This window comes from Anopheles gambiae, chromosome 3, assembly GCF_943734735.2.
Source record: "Anopheles gambiae chromosome 3, idAnoGambNW_F1_1, whole genome shotgun sequence".
Taxonomy (NCBI): Eukaryota; Metazoa; Arthropoda; class Insecta; order Diptera; family Culicidae; genus Anopheles; species Anopheles gambiae.
Genome location: NC_064602.1, coordinates 60,877,830 through 60,897,954, shown reverse-complemented (window position 1 = coordinate 60,897,954; position 20,125 = coordinate 60,877,830). Strand labels below are relative to the sequence as shown.

The 20,125-nt window shown below is 40.3% G+C and overlaps 1 protein-coding gene and 1 long non-coding RNA gene across 2 annotated transcripts in view; one reads left to right on the top strand and one right to left on the bottom strand.

Annotated features, from left to right (window-relative positions):
• The window catches only part of LOC133392901 (uncharacterized), a 590,816-nt gene that overhangs the window by 475,037 nt on the left and 95,654 nt on the right, over window positions 1-20,125 (bottom strand). The gene's annotated exons all lie outside the window — the stretch shown is intronic.
• On the top strand, window positions 16,429-19,091 carry LOC133393654 (uncharacterized). The gene is made up of 3 exons (XR_009766310.1): window positions 16,429-17,140; window positions 17,205-17,276; window positions 17,347-19,091. It is a non-coding gene; the product is annotated as an uncharacterized LOC133393654 (long non-coding RNA).

Here is a 20,125-nt window from a genome sequence, read left to right as displayed (position 1 = left end):
TAAAACTGGCGTTCAAAAATGTGCTTGGGTTTGTGATAAACAGGCGTTACGCGTAGCGCTAGCGTAACGTAGAGGGCTGAGCCTTACTTTTACCCCAATTTTAGATATGTTTCAATAGCAATGGACGAATCGTTGGACATTGTCGCCGACAGAAATGAACTAGGTGGATTCTAAAAATAGAAATGAACTAATTAGGATTAAGACTAGAACTAGGATGAATTCGGAAGTAGGATGAACTATAGCATAGGATTAGATAGGAAGGCCACGCCCACTTTATAGATTAGGACTGCTAGTGCGATTAGTAGTATTCATCATGAGGACATAGGGCATAAGGAAACTAGGATAAGGAAAATTAGGATTAGGCATCGCTAAGATAGCGGCGTAGAACGGCTACGCCGAATTAAATGAATAAAGTCAGTTCCGTTCTTCTCTAAGAACAGTGTAGCGTTTACTTACTCCGCTTGCATACGGGGTTGCGATTCCGTCACTGCAGACCATTTATTGGGATAATTGCCCAGTTAAGGAAAGACATTGTATCAACATCCCAGCTTCTTGCGTTCATCGGTGGAGTGGATGAAAACATTAATGCAAATCAAGAATTGGCTGCCTTACGTAGTGAAACGGTTAGAACTATTTATTATAAATAAAAATGCTTAATTTTATGCTCCCCAACACCAGAACTTTTATTTCAATTACTACACTTCCGATCAAGCCAAGCACCGACACCAGAATCTCCTTCATCTTTTTACCGCCATCGCCCGTTGGCTCCTTCGATCGTCAACCTTGTCCTCTCTCCATTCTCACGATGATCTTTCTCTCACCTCCTCTCCTATTTCACGGTTCGTGTACTTTAGCCGCCTGTACGGATACGGCCGCCGTTATCAGCTGTCATCGACGGTCTCGTACGACGGTATCGTAGCGGCCAAGGTCGCTACATGTCATTACACTTTTTTTTTTTTTAACGAAGCTTTAGCAAGAAAATTCCGACGTGGATTGTTTTTTCATGCATATCGATATTGCCGAACTTTGCCCTTTTTTTTCGCATCCGGCAAACCTTCCTCGTGCTTTCAATAGACGTGTGCTGGTGCTGGTGTACCTCGCTAAATAAGTATATCTATTTAATTTGATAATGCTTCGGTTTTGTGTAATTGCTTTCTCTCTTATTTGATAGGGTATATTGTTCTGACCGCTCGTTATAAATTGAATGCTGCTAACCGTGAGTCGAACACATGCTGGGGGAGCTATTTGCATATTAGTTCGATGCCTCATCATTCAATTGCGCCGCTCAATCTACAGCTCAACCTCACCAGCTCAACCTCTATCATAAAATTCGTCTTCATCGGTGCCGTCATGTGTGAAGACGAAAGCAACTCGTAACATTGTTGGTGTTACATTTGGCGTTGTGCCGACCTCCCTGAACCCGTGTTTCTATTGTTCCGCTCGCTGCTGTTCCATGTGTGTATAGTGTACAGTATACAATTTTGCTGATGTGTGCGTGTGTGTAGGCTAAAAGTGTCGCGTAAAAGTTATGAGGTGCTAGTTCTTCTAGTTTTTTTTTTTTTTTTTTTTTTTTTTTTTTTTTTTTTTTTTTTTTTTTTTTTTTTTTTAATAATCCTTATTCCTAATTTACAACTTTTTCCATAGATTTATATAAAAACCGTATAATTGCTAAAGTTCTGCGCGATTTCATAATTCGATTCTTCTTTTAATGCATTATTATACTTGTGTTTATATATATCTATTCACAATTAAATCTTTCATATCCTATTTACCTATCCTAATCCTAATCCTACTACTAATCCTAATTACCTAACTATCTATATCCTATGTATGATAACTCCTATCTATCTGGCTATCTATATCCCATACTTCCGTTATTCCCTATCTCTAAATCTATGCCTAATCTATTGACGTATTGGTATATTGGTATCAACCTTATTCATTTTTTTCATTATTATTTTTTTTTTTTAATCATAAAACTTTTTAAGCCTATTGTTGTGAATTTTTTCCAACTTTTTTCCATTTCTTACCACGCAAGTTTGATTGCTGGGTATCTCCACTACTTCATATGGCCCTCTCCAAATGCCTTGTAGTTTTTGCCCTACACCTGTTTGGTTATTCCTCACCAAAACCATTTCTCCCCACATGGGCTGCCATTCATTTGTACTTTGGTCATACTTTGCTTTCCTCTTTGTTTTTGAATTAATTAAATTTTCTCTAGCAATAGCGTGTATTTCCCTTAGTTTTGTTCTTAACTCCTCACAAAAATCCGTATATGACTTTTTACGATCTGTTTTATGGAATATTGATGTTGGCAATCTAGCTTTCTTACCGAATACCAATTCGTAAGGCGTAAACCCAGTAGAGGAGTTTACACTAGTATTGTACTCCATCGCAAAATATGGCAATACTCTGTCCCACGTCTGATAATTTTTTCCCACAAATTGTCTCAGATAAATTTTTAGCTCTCTGTTTGCTCTCTCTACTACGTTCGCTTGTGGATGGTATGCCGAAGTATTAATTTTTTTAATTTTCAATAACCTACAAGTGTCTTTCATGACTTGGCTCATGAAGTTTGTGCCCTGATCTGTTACTAGTTCGGATGGGGTACCTACAAGACAGATTACCCCTTCAACAAACGCTTTTGCAACCGTTGTTGCCTCTTGGTTTTCTAAGGGAATAACTATAAGATATCTTGTAAGATCATCTTGAATGACAAGCCCATACTTGTTACCCCCCTCTGATTCTGGTAGGACAACGATATCCATATATAATTTTTCAAATGCGTATTTCGAGGTAGTGGTAATCTGCATAGGGATTTTGTTAAATTTTCCAATCTTATTGAGTTGACATGACTTGCAACATCTGACATACCCTTCAATGTCACTATCCATTCCTCTCCAAAAGAACAACTCCTTGATTCTTTTTTTCATTCTTCTTACCCCTACATGTCCTCCTAATGGGGCATCGTGAAATTCTTGAAGCACGGTATTGACTTCGCTTCTTTCAATTTCAATCCTGTCTAGATCTGAGCTGTAATTTTTAAATTTGGTTTTAACTGTTTGTTTAATCTTATCTAGTTGTTCTTTTCTCTGCATTTCCTTGCCATTTAGATCCCCATCCCAATGTATTTTTAACAAATTTCCCCAGTGATCTTCTTGTTCGTCTTTCACAACATCATCTTGTACATTATTCTCTTTTTTGTTATTTAGTGACTCTAATATTTGTTTACTTTGTTGACGTGTAACTACGGCTACTGTCTTGTTTGCTTGTTTTTCTTGTATTTCGTTCCGATTAAGTTCTGGTAGCCTTGATAAAAAATCAGCGACTACATTTTCCTTTCCCTTTTTGTAGCGAATTTCGCATTCCACCCCTTGGAGTCGTAATCTTAACCTTGATAGTATCGGAGAGTTTTCTTTGAGCCTCCAAATCGATACTAACGGTCGATGATCAGAATAAACTAGGAATTTTTGCCCATAAATGTAATGTTTAAAATATTCAACGGCCCATACAATAGCCAAAAGTTCCTTTTCAATAGGATGGTACCGTTTTTCCGCTCCTACAAGGGATTTACTAGCGTATGCAATTGGTCTGTCTACCGTTGTTTCATTGGATAATACTGCCCCAAGAGCATAATCACTAGCATCGGTTGTAATGACAAAGGTATCTTTATAATTTGGTCGTACCAGCAAAGGCTCTGAAACTAGAAATTGTTTTAATTTTTCAAATGCCTTTTCACAGTGCTCATCCCAAACGAAATTTTTATTTTTCTTCAGTAGCTCGTGTAATGGTTTCCTGATTTCAGACACGTTAGGGATAAATTTACCATAAAAGTTAATTGTTCCCAAAAACGATCGTAATTCTTTTATACTTTTTGGTGTTGGCATATCCAATATAACTTTCACATTTCCTTGTGTTGGCTTAATTCCTTGTTCATTTATAGTATGGCCCAAATAATTAATTTCTGTATGAAGAAGTTTGCATTTTGATGGTTCAATTTTAAGATTGTATTGCATTAGCGCTTTAAGAACTTTAATTAAATTAAAATTATGCTCCTCTGCCGTTTCGCCAAACACCACAATATCATCTAGATAGACAAACGCTTTGACAGGCTGAATTGAGTATAGGACTGTGTTCATTAGTTTTTGGAATGTTGATGGGCTATTTTTAAGACCCATTGGCATTCGTAAAAATTCATAGTGTCCCTTAGACGTTGAAAATGCAGTCTTTGCAGCGTCTTTGCGTGCTATGGGAATTTGAAAAAAACCCGATTTCAAATCAATTGTTGAAAACAATTTACTGTTTCCAATATTGTCCATAACATCATCTATCCTAGGAATAGGGTATATAAATGGTTTTGTTATTAAATTTAACGCACGAAAGTCAACAACAATACGATATTTTCGTGCCCCTTCACTATCAGATTTCTTTGGTATGCACATCACGGGTGCATTCCATGGGCTTTTGCTTGGGGTTATAATTTTTTGTTTCAGCATTTCCTCTACATGCTCTTCCATGATATTATTTAATAATGCAGGGAATCTGTACTGCCTTTTGTAAATGGGGACGTTAGAGCTTGTTTCAATTTCATGCGTTGCCGCTTGGGTATATGTAAGTTTATCTCCCGGCAAGTAAAATATATCCTTATACTCAATGAGAATTTTTTTCATATCCGTTGCCATTGAACTATCCAAATGATCGATATTGATTTGTTTCATTAATTCCCCAAATCGTTCTAAGCCCACCAATGGAGTGCTTTTGCTTGTTTCAATTAAATCACAATCTGTAAGTTGCTTCTCAATATTTGGGAGAAGTTCAAAATTATCTTGTGGTATAGTATTATTATCATCGATAACAGTATTTGTATTCTGTTCCCATTTTTTTTCTGTTTCCTCTATTTTTTCACCTGATGGTTTCTTTAAATTTATTGTTCGAAAGTTTTCCCCAACATTAACAGTATATTTTATTAAAAATTCTGCCCCAATTATTCCAGGAACACCAAGTGTTCTTATAACATAAAATTTTGTTCTATACAACGATTTCCCAACGTATAAATTTATAAAAATTGAACCCACAGTGTCGGATAATGTTCCGTTAAAACTTGAAAACGTTACTTTATCCTGATAATCTATTGTAGAACACCCAAGCTCTTTTGCTAATTCCCAACTCAATGCATTCGAACATGCTCCCGAATCAATTAGATAATTAATCTTTTTTTTCTTTTCACTCTCTGATAAAATTTGAACCATCAGTTTACCTTCCTTAGTGAATGCTATATCTAGTGATTCATAATTGTGTATGTATTCACTATTTGTTATCGGATCCCTTTCGATTGTGTGTGCTTCTTCTGCCCTAAGGCAGAACAAATCAGTTTTAACGATGGGAACACTAGAATTTTTATTTAGACCGACTAGTGTTCCGTGTTGTAGTTTTTTTGATTTGTACTGTTATGTGATTGGGGTTGATTATATGTATTTCTAAAATGGTTGTATTGAGAAGGCCCTTGTGGATGATTGTTTTGTGTTGGAGTATATTGTGAATAATTGTTTTGTATTGGAATATGTTGTGCACCATAGCTTCTATACGGCGTTGGAAATCTTTTTGGCCGTGAAAAATTGTTGGTGTTGTTAGTAATGTTAGGATTGTATGTAGTGCTGTTATGTTGTGGTAGCCCAAAATGATTCGGGTCTGACAATTGAGTGCTGTTAATATAATTATCGCAGCGTGTTCTACTATTATTCCGAAAATCTACATACTGCTGGTTTCTAGTAATACCGCGATTTTGGACATGTGGGCTGGATGAGCTTCCGTTATCAACACTATTGTGGATTGAATTGGTGAAAAGAGCATTGTTTATGGTGTCGTTTGTTTCGGAAATCATTGTACGATTTAATCGTTCTTCTATTTTTCGGATGTGTTCTATTTGAACTACCTCTTCCTGGAGATATTCTAACAGTTCATTAAAATGTAAATGTTTGTTTGTTCTCGCGAGTGTTTGCAATTCTGGCTTCCTTAAACCGGCCAAAAAGTGAATTTTTAAATTTTTCATCGCGTATGAATCTTCCGTGTTATTTATGTCATTATTGATGATTTGCTCTTTTAGTGTTAACACCCTTTCTTTGTATTCCGAGAAAGGTTCATTGACCCCTTGATGAAGCGTCTCAACTTGTTGAAAAATGGCTTCGATGTCAAATTTTTCTCCAAATTGTCTAATCAATTTCATCTTCACCTTTTCCCACGTATCATCCAAAATACGATTAAAAAAACCAGCTGCTTTTCCTTTTAACTTAAACATAACTGTGCGAATCAAATCCTCTTCAGCCTCTCCCTCCGGAATCTGATTTGCAAAATATTCAATCTGATACAAAAAACCATCCAGATCTCTTGCATCTCCGTTAAATTCAGGAATGCAAAGCATTGCCTGTTTAATGGGAAACTCGTAAGCCATGCTATTATGCGATCCGTTTATTGCTCTATCAAGTTCCGCGCTTTGATTAAGAAGCTCTGCTTTAAGTATTTGAAGGCGTTCTTTGAAGCTATAATTTTTAGTTAAACACGCTTCACTAATTGTTGTTGAATTTAAATGATTTGCAGTCTGGGTGATACGAATATTTGTTATATTTTCGGTGTTAATTTGAACAGTTCTGTTCCTAAGAGACAGAACTTTGTTGTTCATTACCTTATATGTTATATGTACGAAAAAATATGTGACTATGATTAATAAAAAAAATTCACTAAATAAAGGTTTTTTTTGACACTATAACTTTTTCAAAATATTTTAATAACTATGCACTTTACTATTAGGCCACTAAATATATGTATATTAAAATTAATTCACTAGCTATAATTACCACTATGACGCTGCGTTTTCCCTGCACCACTTATCACTAAAATATTTACCGTTACCAAATTACCCGGGTTAAGAACACCAGCCAGAAATGACTTTATATGCGCTAAATTTTGCGCTTTACCGCTGTCACCAGATGAAACGGTTAGAACTATTTATTATAAATAAAAATGCTTAATTTTATGCTCCCCAACACCAGAACTTTTATTTCAATTACTACACTTCCGATCAAGCCAAGCACCGACACCAGAATCTCCTTCATCTTTTTACCGCCATCGCCCGTTGGCTCCTTCGATCGTCAACCTTGTCCTCTCTCCATTCTCACGATGATCTTTCTCTCACCTCCTCTCCTATTTCACGGTTCGTGTACTTTAGCCGCCTGTACGGATACGGCCGCCGTTATCAGCTGTCATCGACGGTCTCGTACGACGGTATCGTAGCGGCCAAGGTCGCTACAGTAGCATGTATGGCACTGTTACCGGGGATGAGATTTTCTTCAACCAACTGCTGAAAACTTTTTCAGAGTACAATTTTGAATGGAGTAACCTTAGTTGTGTAACTGTTGACCGAGGAAGAAATATGAGTGGTACTAAGAAAGGTTTGGTAGGACAAGTAAAAGAAGAGTGCAAAACAAAAATATTCCGCAGCCTTTGTTTGTGCATTGTATAATTCACCAAGAAGCGTTGTGTGCGTAATATTTTTTATATTAGCTGCGTTCTTCAACCAGTGGTTAAAATAATTAATTTTATTAGGTCACATGGTCTGAATTATCGACGGTTTAGAAACATGTTGAAAGATAATGATGCAGATTATCAAGATCTACCTTATTACACAGCAGTGAGATGGTTAGGCTGTTGAAAATGCCAGTGCATTTCATTCAGCAGAGTCCGAAACCCTATCATATTTAATTACTCGATGAGAGACTCGCATCTTGTTCGAACGTCATGTATTCGCGACCTGGGAGTGTTACTAGACGACAAACTTTCATTTCGTCCTCATATCGACAGCGTTATTGCGAAGGGAAACCAACTGGCTAATCCTATAACGCGCACCTGCAGTGAATTCATCGATCCCGTGTGCATCAAATCGATCTTTTGTTCCATTGTACGATCTTGTCTTGAGTACTGCTCTCCGGTTTGGTGTCCGCTTACTGTTGGTGATATAAATCGACTTGAAGCCTTGCAAAGGAAAATCACTAGGTACCATACCAGGCCTTCCTACCATCAGCGATGTCTGCTTCTCAGACTCTAAACACTTAGGCGTCGAAATGCACAGTGTGTTTTTAACTTCCACCTTCTCAAGGGCGAGATGAACTCCCCCGCACTCTTAAGTCGAGTCAACCTATTCGCTCCCTCCCGAACACTGCGGTACAATTTCCATATGCGCACCCCCGCACTCGTAATAACCATGGTCAGGGTCAACCATGGATAAAAATATAAAGTGTCTTCGGCTTTGGATTGCCCATCAAAGATAAAAAAGTGTTTTGATATTACACATTTGAGATACACAATTGATATTTTTGCTAATGATACATTACGATTGGCACTCACTCACGATGTTTGCCCGCTATGTGGCCCGCTCATCAAAAAGTTTGGAGACCCCTAGTGTAGATGTAGATAACGATAAGTTTCGTGTAGATGCGTCATAAGGCGGCCTTATCAGCACCGATGGCTACTGTGTGGGATTCGAGGATCGGAGGTTCGGCGAAGCGATGGCGAATGATGAAGACGCGGAAATTTTCGACGACTCATTCTGTCGCTCACGCGACGTGAGTACCAGTGAGCGTATGCGTAGGCTACGTGAGTAACACAGTGAGCGTATGCGTAGGCTACGGTGAGCGTAGGCGGAGCTTAGTAGTACCACTACTACTAAGCCGACAAAACTGTTTCCTTGCGGAACACATGCATCAGTGCTGCGCGGCAACAAGCGCAAGTTGGCAAACTTGCGCACAGGAACCCTGGTTCGATTCCGCGTAGCGATTACTATTTTCGTCTTACGTTCCAGAAACGGATTTACTAAATATAATTATATTTTCGCGGAAAATGCTCTAGGCAATCGCTAGAGCAGCATGTTGCTTGTAAACGACTCCAGTGGAAGAAAAATAAAATAGTCAGTAGAAAAAGGAGAAATTTTGTGCAAGAGATTATTACTTCCGATTATTCCGAAAGTATTTAGATCCGTTCCACACAAGCCCTGTACTCCCTTCGAGACCCTACCCAAGGCAATCTTGACTGGACACTACTTGGCGAGAAGGCGTGGTCACCATCCTCTCCTTTACTACCCAGGCTCGTTCCCTCGTGTCAACTGACCAAGGTGTTCGACATTGGCAGGATTCCCCTTCGGTCCGCATAGGCCCCCGCAAGCTTGGGGCAACTAGCTGGAAGGCAGCCGTGAGGCGCGAATCTCTGTCGGTGAAGACGCTGCGGGAGGGAGACACTTGGTGCAAGACCGTGGTCGGCGGGTCCGCTTCGTCCATCCGCTTCGACAGCACGGGAAGGCAGCGGGCATATATTTGCCGCACGGAAGCCGACGGCATCGCCAGGACCAGTCACCTTCGCGGCTGGTCGGTGCACGACGGAGGCCGGGCGACACATTCTAATTCTGGTAGTGGATGTTTGTGGAAGCAAATACAGTGTTACAGAGAAAAATTAAACTTTATTTAATCTTAGTAGTTAAGTGTGGCACTTGTCCGAAAAAAGTTAGTGTTCTAAAACGACTAAAACTACAAGTCGTTTCAATTGATATGCACGAAAACTCCACCTGCGCTATCCCTGTACAATCGAAACGGGCAGAACTGATACGGCAGCAACATTAATTGTTTGGGACGAAGCTTCAACGACTAATCGGTACGCGCTCGAAGTAGTAGATCGAACACTGAAAGATATTACGGGATTGCAACGTCCCTTCAGTGGAAAGGTGTACTACTTTCCGGAGACTTTCGAAACATTTTACCAATCGTACCGAAGGGCACGGATGCACAGGTCATCGATGAATGTATAAAAAAGTACACTATAGCCGCTGTTTACAAAGCTACGATTGTGCGTTAACATGCGGGTACGTACGGCCAGTTTTCTGCTCCGTATCGGTGAAGAGCTGCACGATACATTCGCAGAACTGACTCATGAGTCAAACCACGGGATATCGTACTACCTCGATCGGTGAACTGACTACCCGGCATTCAATCGCTGGTTGCTAGTGCTTACCATAATATCAAACAGTGTTGCAAAGATCCGGCCTATTTTTATGATCGAGCAATTCTTTCGTCCCTAAACGTCGATGTGACCAACATCAATAATTTGGTGCTAGAGCATATCCTAGGGCGTGTTAGGGAATACCGTTCCGTCGATACGCTGGTCAACCCAGAGGAGCTCGAACAGTTTCAGTTGCCGTGCGAATATCTTAATTCGCTCAACATCAGCGGGATACCTGTCCATTCTCTGCGATTGAAACCATCGGTTCCAGTGATTCTATTGCGAAACCTAAACTAGGACATGGGGTTGTGCAGAGCACGTGACTGAAGATAGTGCTCATGGAAGGAACTGCATTCGCGTCTAAATACTGACGAGCAAACGGAGCGGCGATGACGTGTTGCTTCTTCACATATATTGTGATAGCAACGACATAGGGCATGTATTCCAAATCAGCCTTAAACAGTTCCCTATTCAGGACAGGAGTGCTTCTCAATGACCATCAACAAGGCACAATGACAATCTCTACATCATTTGGGTCTATACCTACCGAAACCCGTTTTCGCACACAGTCAACTCTACGTTGCACTATTCCGTGTGACATCACGGTCCAACATTGCCATACTGATACCGAATCCAGAACGAGAGGATGATGATTCTCTCTGTAGGTTTTTGCACCCAAGACGGTAGAATTGATTCGAGTCGACTGTAAGTACAATCAACACCCAATCCCGCTGCACCAACGGGTCGGATTCGCTATTACTTTCTAGCACCTATTTATCATTCGGGTTGACGCGAACTCGACTCCGATCTTGCGCACCCACTGCACTCACGGGTCGGAATCGATTCCGACTGGCTCACACCTCACTCCGGGTCGGGTCGTGAAATGAATCGTATGGCCCACCACTAGCGCAGATCTTCGAAAGAGGTTGGACCTCTGCGATAGCAAAGAAGCAGTCGAAGGCAATACCGTTCCATTTGTGACATAGAGCAATACACCTTTCGACCTACCACGATATAGAACTCTCTGTTGCGTGTGACTTACCCAGCTAGCAAAACCGAAGGTCTTTGTATGGGAGACATCGCGCTCATCAAGGCTCACTTCCCAAGTAGCAACCGAAGCTTGTTTCTCCCAGTTTCAACCCCCTGATGTCCAAAAACTTCGTTCACTATTGCTATCCTATTTCTACATTCCACAACGTTTGTTGCGTTCTCGCTCATCAGGGTGTTAGTCAATTCTCTCTTGCCACACGAAGAGAATTCTCCTGCACACTTCGTGTGTTTGATTCTACCCATCCCTGTTGAACACAAGTAATTTTCTTCCATCGCACTCATCTGGGTGTTTGCTCTTTTCCATCCAAGCTAAAGAGCGACTTCAGTGTGCTCTGAACCGTGGACGCGAGAGTGTATGTTTGTGTGCTGCGTGAACTATTTGTCCTGCGTGAACTATTTGTCCTGCGTAAAACACTTTCCCGTACTGCACCATCCGCGGTGTTCTTTCTGCGTTACCGGAGGATGAATTGTTATCATCTAATTGTTTCGCTAAGTGTCATTTTCAAAGTGTCTAGTGCTATGTGACATTTATTCTAATTAAAACATTGCAATTTACAAGTTTCAGATGTGTTCTGCTACCACTAGCTGTTCCCCAAACCTCTTCAAATTGCGTCACTGTGTGCACAGGTGTTCAATGTTCAATTGATCCTCAAGCACAAATGTAACCCTACAGGCAAAGAGCGGGATATTTTATCATGGTGTGCGTAAAAAAAACCTAGAGCTAAGCGGAGAAACGGTGTGAAATACAAGGATGCGAGAGCGCGTTTTGTTTTCTACACATTTTTGACACTAACACAGTTACAATTCAGAGGACTTACAACCATGCCAAGTTATCGCTCGCGTTTACTTCTGCTTGGCCTATAGACGCTCGAACTCCGTTTTAAGGAAAACCAATGTGTATTTGTTGCTAAAATAAAAAAAAACTAATTAGTTTTTTGTTGTTTATTCAATAAGAGCAACATCTACGTGCCTTCGAGATCTCTTCGCTCTCGTAACTTGCTTGTTGGTGAGAGCAGGCGTACCTTATATGGATACATTGAGCCGTTACTAGCTATTTATTTTTTATTTTATTTACAGTCTTTCCCCGAGTTACGCGAATAATGCGTTCCGGAGACATTCGCGTAACTCGGATTTTCGCGTAAGTCGAGTTCTGCTTGACACATGGTTTATACCTAGTATTAAGAGATCGAATATTTAATATCACCGTTAAAAAAACATGAAAAATGACACACAAATTTAAGTCCTCCAATTTATTTAGTCCATTTTATTCGATCACATTCGAATTTTATTCGATCACAAATTCATTATTCATATTTTTTTATTTACAAAGTAATAAGAAAGTAGTCCATCGTTAATTGTTTTGTAGATTTTTTTTGTCTTCCCAAATTTGTAGATAAATTTTCATATTTTCGCGTACACTGTTGCTCACTCTTGCAAATCTTTCCTCATCACTGTCCATCGCTTCGATGGTTGATAATGCCAATTCCAAATTGCTGAATGCTTCAGCTAAACCTTTTGTTGAGAAACATTTGTTTTCCTCTTCCATGCCCTCACTATCGTCCTCTAAGTACTCTTCGAGTATTTCTAGGGATTGCATTTTAATAAGCTCTTCATTAGATAAAGGCTCTCCCGCACAATTAACGAGCTCCTCCATTTCCTCATAGATAACTTCTATTTCAAGAAAGTGAGCCAAGGAAACACATTCACTTAATACAGTTGATATAGGTTCCTGACTACTGTCTGGTGGTTCATTGCTAGCAAAAAAATGAGGGTAAATCCTTTTCCATGCCGCTTGCATTGTCGCTTGTTTCACTTCTTTCCAAGATGCTGCAACATTATTTATCGCATTCAAAATGTTAAAAGCTTTCCAAAACTGACTAAGCGTCTTAGACCCAGTTTCTACGGTTTTTAATGCTTGTTCGAACGTATGTCGAAGGTAATGGGATTTTAAAGCAGCTACAACACCTTGATCCATTGGCTGCAACAATGACGTTGTTCTCGGAGGCAAAAATAAAATTTCTACATTTGGATGCATGTTGTTTAGTTCAATCGGATGGCCAGGAGCATTGTCAAGCAACAATAGCACTTTAAATGATATTTCCTTTTTTTCGCAGTACTATTTCACTTCTGGCACAAAACATTCATTGAACCATTCAACGAAAATACAGCGAGTAACCCATCCTTTTGTATTAGATTTCCAATAGACCGGCAGATTGTTAATATTTATGCTTTTAAAAGCTCGTGACCTTTGCGACCGATAAACGGCTAGTGGCTTTAACTTTAAATCACCTGCTAAATTACCACCAATCATTATAGTTATTCTATCTTTAGCTACCTTATAACCTGGCATTGTATCCATTTCTTTAGAAATATAGCTTCGGGTGGGCATTTTTTCCAGAAAAGCGCTGTCTCGTCCACGTTAAAAATTTGTTCTGGAATATAAGAATTTTCTTCAACAATTTTGGCAAAAACATCAGGAAAATAGCTAGCGGCGTCATCATCAGCACTAGACGCTTCTCCATGAATTTTTACGTTTCGTAAATTGGTTCGTTTTTTAAAGCGTGAAAACCACCCATTGCTTGCTTTGAATGATTGTTCTTCAATATTCTCCTTATTGGATTTACGTTTAATATCGTGATATAACGATACAGCCTTCTCTTTTATACTTTTTAAACATAAGGGAATTTTTTTAGCTGTTAGATCCTCTATCCAAATTAACAATAAACTCTCCATTTTCAATATCGTTTCATCACGATACGGCGTTACGATTGTACCCTGCATCAGCGCATTGCTTTTCACGGATTCCAGGAAACGCTCCTTTGTTTTTTACGGTATTTTTTCGAATAGACGACATCTTTACTCGCTGAAAATGATTCTGATTTGTTTTGAATGGAGTGAAATGACGATATGAAATTATGAAAATGACAAGTGAAGTTTGATTTGACAATTAAAGTGTGCATCATAAACTCAGCGAACTGTCAAAATTTCAAAACTCGCGTAACTCGAATTCGCGTAACTCGAGTGACGCGTAACTCGGGGAAAGACTGTATATAATTACGTCATCTAGCCTAGACTGGCCTACATATCTATTCTCAATTTTTTAATACACTGGCTAATAATGGAACTAACTGAAATTAACATCATACAAACCATGGTGATATCAAATTACTAACAGATAGCTATGAGCTATGAAATAACTTGATGGTTCTGATCGTCAATATGTGCCTCGAAAAGTCATTTTGAGATTATTTACAATAACGTTAAGATCGACAGTATTGTAAAAAGAGCTATATGCATTAACCATTAGAAGTAAAGGGTCTTTGGAGCCAAATTCCGTCGTCCTGAAATCAGTGCTAAAAAGAGCTCGTGGCCTTAAACTCCTGCTAGGGGCCTGAAAATGATTTTTTTTCGAGAATGGAAAAGGCGTCAATGAATCCACTAATGAGCTTATGTAAGAAAGTGCATTGAGCCGTCATTCGCCTGTGTTCAAGGGATTCCAGTCCAAAAAGTAGCAAACCTGGTACGGTAGCAGGGATAAGTAGCGTCACGAGATCAATTCAGACGGTACCAAAGGATGCGTGTGAATTTTCTTTGGATTAATTCTAGCCGTTCAATTCTGTATTTTTGAGTTGGTATCCAAATTATTGAAGCAAACTCTAGAACAGGCCTAACTATAGCACAATATAACGATTTTAAGGTACGCGGATCACTAAAGTCCTTTCCAACACGTAAGACAAATCCTAACAACATAGAGTTTTTGAAATACATAACTCATCTTGAAGAGTTAATCTACTATCTAGTTGTACACCTAAGTCACGAACTACATATGTGCGCGGAACTGAGCTGCCATCTAAGGAGTGGGTTTGTCAAACCGATAGTAAGTTGGGCTTCTTGGTATGTTCGATTCAGTGCGCCAAGATTATTAGCAGCCAGCTGGAAGAAGCGCGTAAACATAATATGATGACCCCGTTCTAACACAGAATTGACATTTTCGTTTGACTGGAACGTGATACGATGTTGGTGTTCCAGATGGGCAGTTGGACGATGGTCACCGTTTTGACCTGCATCTAATAACCAAAGATAACTCACATAGCTTGAGCGGCTGAGATGCATCGTACATCCTGATACTACAATATCATCGCATAATCATCGCGTGTCAGTGGAAAAGGTTACATGGTCGGCACCCTGAAACAAATAGTTGTTAAACATTGACTTGGCAGTTATACTTGTGACATAGTCATAGGTTGTGTGGCACAATATACCGGTGGTCCAATTCCACCCCCTTCCCAACCAACATCAACGCGTGACATTTTACAATTTTGTATGAGAACAAACGGGCAGCGTGTATCATACATGTGGTTTCCTATATTCAACATTTTCAAACTCTCTAGTAAAACCTTTGCTCTTGCATTCGGACCAAAATAATGAGAAAGTGTACAAGTGTACACTCGCTACTAATGCGGACACCCGATATACGCTACTAATGCGGACCGGAGACAATCGGGGCGACTATGGGCTTCGAACGACGAGATCCGTTCGCCGCGGTTGTCAGAAGGCGCTCACTTGGCGCTTAGTTTTAAAATAACGTACCATTGAGAGACCGTAAGAAGCGCGTGAAAGAATGAGTTCTACCTGCCGGGGTCGAACGTTCCCGTTAGTATGGGGAGAAATCCGCGCGGTTTTGCGTTGCGGATTTGGAACGAATGTTGTTTTCAATGTAACGTTTTGGCTTAAATTTTGCTTTAAATGATTGAAGTGAATTGAACTTAGAGGTATGTAACATTTTGAAAATGTTTTATGTTCTATTTCCACTAAAACAAATTTTCATCGGTTTTGAAAATGTATATAAAAACATAAAACATATCGGAATATAAATATACATACAAATATCTAATAAACAGGGTTTTCCTGTGGTTCTGATAACTTTGAGATGCTTAACGGACTATATCGCTCGGGAAGTGATACTTTTGGCGCGTTAGCGATAAATCTGTAACTTTACTGAACTTTATATGACGGGAAGTGGATTCTTTGACACCTTTTTTGGACAGGTCGTTTGGTGCCATTTGCCACCTGGGTTTTCGTCAAGGATAATGTATTTAGAAGGTTGATTTTTATCGCTTTTGCTGGGCGACATTGTGAGGGACATCTGTCACTCTCTGCATACAAATTTCAATACCCCGCACCAGCCCTCCCCGATTTTTATACCGGAGCCCCTGGAAGAGAAATGTCAAGTCGAGAAATGTCATTTTGCTATGAACAACTTCACCTTGTCATTTATAACACCTTGGTTTTCGTATACATAAGGTGGTTGAAGTACAGTAGAGCGTCGATTATCCGGGTAGCTCGGGACCGGACGGTTGCCGGTTAATCGATTTGCACGGATAATGGTCCAAGATATGTCAAACGCATATAAAACATATGAAATTCACTAGTGTTATTATTAATTCACCTAGAATCAATCGATTAATCGTTAGTAGAATATTATTTTAATCAATAACTGCAGGTTTAACAACTGTTCATGAACAAAAATGAATTTCGAAAATACCCCTAGACCTAGACAGAGCTGCACAAGAAACTGGTTACCCAATTGATTATCGCTGCAAATGTTCGCCGTACGTATGAACAGCTGTCAGATTTATGCGCACGGTTAAACCGCCCGCCGGTTAATCCGTCCAAGGATAATCGACGTTCTACTGTATTGCTATTTTCAATAATACACATCAATATAAAATTTGCACTATACAAGACTATACACATTTATTAAAATTATGATCAAAGCGTGATATGTTTTGTAAATTATCGAGTGATGTTATTTTACTTCAATTTATGCTTTGTTATGGAAGAGTAATAACATTCAACTCAACTAGCGTTTATAAACATTCGCGAGTGAAATCATTTTCTGTCAATTCGGATGGGTGGGAAACAACTACAACAACAATTTTCCACAACCAAACGCATTCCGAAAATATCGCTTCAAAAGAGGTTTCATGCTGTCGTGGCTGTGCTGTTCCAAAAACATAATAGTGCTAATTCGTGAATTTTATTGCACACAGTATATATTTTAGCCCATAATACTTGAAGTAGTTGTAATTATTTACGTGTTCCGGTTGTTACAGGTGTTTCAATATAACCGAAATCATTGGATGCTGTTTGTGAAGATCGATTGTGTTATCATTTTACAAGCAAAAGTAAGTCATTTCATATCCAATGCCTATGAGCGCTTTGTCCTCTAATGACTTTCTTATATATACTATACAGCTCATATATTATTACGGACATGGAGCCCAATACAAGTGCAGCTGCATGACGTGTTGTAAAAACCACATCCGATAGCGACAGGAAGCGGGTCATAACGGCGTATGAAAATGGCACAGCTCCATCAGCAATAATCACTCTCATTCCAAACGTCACTGTGACTGGTCGAAGATTCTCTGCGCTCCGATTATTTTCAATATTACTCCGAGAAAACCTGTATCTTTGCTGAACCTGTTGCTGTTGTAGGTCACTTCATTGGCTGGTTTTGTTTAACAACTGGATTATTCACCGTCAATCACCTGGAAACGTTTTTCCGGCCCACAATCATTACGTCGCTTCAACATCACAATCAATCGCTCATCCACAAAGCAATGGCTGGTATTTGTTCCGCCTGCGCTAACGACATCGTAGCTGCTGATCGCATTGTGAAATGCCAGGGTTGGTGCAACTCTGAGTTTCACTTCTCATGCAGCGGACTTTCTGAGGAACTGTCCGCTACTATAGAGTGCCTGTGCACAGCTTTTTTGGGCCTGTAAAGCCTGTGTAAAGTTTCACAAGGATCCGCGTACGGCCGTGTTGAGGTCATACACCCCGTACACTCACACTTCTGTCGAGCTACTGCCCAGCATAGCCGACCTTAAAGCGGGCCTCCGTAGCGAGCTGTCACAGCATACCACAGCCATTAAGTTAGAGCTTCTGGAAGTTTTAAAGGCGGAGATCCGCTCCTGCTTGCGATCATCGCATGCCGCCACCGATTTACCGTCTCAACGGCCCATTCATCACAATTCAGCGCCTAAATTGTTTAATTCAGTGGTCAAAAATATCCCTGGTACTATTACACCCACACTACAACAGTATCCATCATTAGCCGCTTCTCTTAGTGTGAGTGCGAACGATCCGTCATCCTTCACCAATATGCCACCAGTTTACAACCCGCAAACACCACTACTCAGAGGATCGGGATCGCCGCTCGATTCTGACACACTAGACACCATCCCACACACTGATACGCGAATGTGACTATTCTTTACGCGTTTCTCCCCATCGGTTACCACTGAGCAGATTTATCTCATGGTGCAAGTACGTCTAGCACTCGATAAGCGGGATGTGTTTGTACACCGTCTGACGAAGCTTGGTGCCGACACTAGTACACTCTCATTTATCTCATTTAAGGTGGGCATACCAGCCACTCTACGCAACAAGGCTCTCTCACCTAAGACATGGCCCTCTACTCTTTCCTACCGAGAGTTCCGTGACTATCGGACTAATAATTATAACACTAATACCTGTGCAACAATTGAAACAAATTCGATGCTCGATCAAAACGTTACTCTCGCTACCGACACTTATCATAATCCTCTCTCACATTCTGGAGGGAGTGCCGCGATGCCAACTACTACAACAGATACTACAACAACAAGTACAACAGATACGCTCGCACAGCCCGTTACGATTTCCTCACCTGCCATGACCACTACAGTCACAGCTTTGTTTACAAACGAACCACATCCTGACCTTAATGAGCGAATGCTTGTTTCCACCACACCTACCAGGTCACCTCCCGAATGCTTAGCCGCTCCTAAAAAACGACCGAAGCGAAACGCTAAACGGACTGATGAATCTGCTGACGCTGGCCCGTCGAATGAATAGCAATCTTGCACTGCATCCGGCGATGCACCTCGTTCAGCTCATCCCAGTCTCTCTATCTACTACCAAAATGTGCGTGGTCTACGAACGAAAACTACAAATCTTCGCCTGGCGCTATCAGAATCAGAATATGATTTTATCATTCTCACCGAGACTTGGCTTACTCAGTCCATACCTTCTTCGCTCCTCACTGACGATCATTATCATATCTACAGGTGCGATAGGAATCTTTCCAACAGTGCCCTCTCACGCGGTGGGGGTGTTTTAATTGCATGTTCCTCTTCAATACCGACATGTGAAATCGCATCGCCTAATACCATACTGGAACAACTTTGGATCAAAACATTGCTGCCAGGTGTCTCTGTTTACATCGGCGTTGTTTACATTCCGCCTAGTCATGCGAATGACCCCGCAGTGATGAACGCTTTACATGATAGTGTACGTGAAATTTCAAGCCGCATTAAAGAGAGCGATTTATTATACGTCTTCGGAGACTTCAATAAACCTGATATCAGATGGGAGCTGACTAATACATCAGAAGCCACCGATTGCTCTCCATGTTATTCTGTCATGCATTATGCACCTTTATGCAATTCCGTGGCTAATACCGATTTCGTTGATGGGTTGCATAGTATCGGATTATTTCAGTTGAGTGGTATTGCAAATCAATCTGGGCGTCAATTGGATCTGGTCTTCGCAAACCTTGCCGCAACCAATATTTTGTGCGACTCAATCACACCTCTGCACTCTGTGAATGGTACTTCGGCTCTAGAGAACTTCCTCCCATACGTAACACACTGTAGTATTCCACTTCTCAGTGAGGACTTTCATCATCCTTCATTGGATATGATGATTTTTTATCCCGTACAACTATCCCACACCACCAACAGTCACACTAGCAGTACAGTCAATAGAAATTTCTTCAAAACGAATGTGGAACGTATGAATTCTCTTATTGTGTCGTTTGACCGCAATTTTGACTGCTCCAACTTTTCCACTATCGACGAAACCACCGATTTCTTTAGCGTTTTTATGCGCTCAGCGATTAACTCCTGCGTTCCTGTTGCTCGACGAAAGTACGGCCCCGATTGGTCTAATGCATCTTTAAGACGGTTGAAAAAAATAAAATCAAAAG